Source organism: Orycteropus afer, unplaced genomic scaffold (genome assembly GCF_000298275.1).
Source record: "Orycteropus afer afer isolate SDZICR_OR568_19922 unplaced genomic scaffold, OryAfe1.0 scaffold00507, whole genome shotgun sequence".
Taxonomy (NCBI): domain Eukaryota; kingdom Metazoa; phylum Chordata; class Mammalia; order Tubulidentata; family Orycteropodidae; genus Orycteropus; species Orycteropus afer.
The window spans coordinates 1,789,474-1,790,960 of NW_006922094.1; the positions used below are offsets into that span (position 1 = coordinate 1,789,474).

General features: G+C 41.2%; 1 pseudogene; it reads left to right on the top strand.

The window, feature by feature from the left end:
- The window catches only part of LOC103209628, a 957-nt pseudogene extending 735 nt beyond the window's left edge, over positions 1 to 222 (top strand).
- Positions 223 to 1,487: the final 1,265 nt, after the last annotated feature.

The window sequence follows — 1,487 nt, forward strand, 5'->3', positions numbered from 1 at the left end:
GCTAGGACTGATTGTTTCTATGAATCTTTGGTTTTCTTCATTCTTCTCTGCTCCCTCAGGAAGTTCTACAAGGGTAGGAAGTACAAACCTTTGGATCTTTGGCCAAAAAAAACATGTGCTATGCGCCACAGGCTCAACAAACACAAGGAGAACCCGAAGACCAAGAAACAGCAGCGGAAGGAGCAGCTGCACCCGCTGCGGGAATACGCGGTGAAGGCCTGAGCATCTCACATCAATAAAACACAAGCTGACCTTTGGAAAAAAAAAGAATTGCTTAACATTCAGCCATTTCAGGAGGGAGCTTGAAAGAAGTCCAAGCTGCTCTGAAGGCCTTGGAAAAAAACAAGGCTTCAGGAACTGACAGAATATCAAGTGAGATGTTCCAACAAACAGATGCAATGCTGGAAGTGCAAACTCATCTATGCCAAGAAATTTAGAAGACAGTTATCCGGCCAACTGACTAGAAGAGATCTGTATTTGTGCCTATTCCAAAGAAAGGTGAGCCAATGGAATGTGGAAATTATTTAAAAATACAATTAATAGCGTATGTAAGTAAACTTATTTGAAGATAATTAAAAAGGTTGCAGCAGTACATCAACAGGGACCTTCCAGAAATTCAAACTGGATTCAGAAAAGGACATGGAACAAGAGATATCACTGATGGCATTGGATGGGTCTTGGCTGAAAGCAGGGAATACCAGAAAGATGTTGACCTGTGTTTTATTGACTATGCAAAGGCATTCGACTATGTCAATCCCAAAAAATGATAACATTTCAAGAATGGGAATTCCTAAACACTTACTTGTGCTCATGTGGAACTTGTACATAGACCGAGAAGCAGTTGTTTGAATAGAACAAGGGGATACTGAATGGTTTAAAATTAGGAAAGGTGTGTGTCAGGGTTGTATCAGTTCACCATACTTACTCAATCTGTATGCTGAGCAAATAATCCCAGAAGCTGGACTATATGAACAAGAAGGCAGAATCAGGATTGGAGGAAGACTCATTAACAACCTGTGATATGCAGATGACACAACCTGGTGTGCTGAAAATGAAGATGACCTGAAGCACTTACTGATGAAGATCGAAGACTACAGTCTTCACTGTGGATTACACCTCAACATAAAGAAAACAAAAATCCTCACAATTGAACCCAGAGGCAACATCATGACAAATGGAGAAAAGACTGAAGTTTGTCAAAGATTTCATTTGTCCACAATCAACACCCAGGGAAACAGCAGTCAAGAAACCAAGTGATGTATTGCAGGGGCAGAAGGCCTCTTTCAAGGGTTAAAAAGCAAAGGTGTCACTTGGAGGACTAAGGTGCACCTGATTCAAGCCACGGTATTTCCAGTAGCCACAAATGCATGTGAAAGCGGAACAATGAACGAGAAAGACTGAAGAACTGATGCATTTGAGTTGTAGTGTTGGCAAAGAATACTGAAAATACCATGGACTGCCAGAAGAAGGAAGAAATCTGTCTTGGA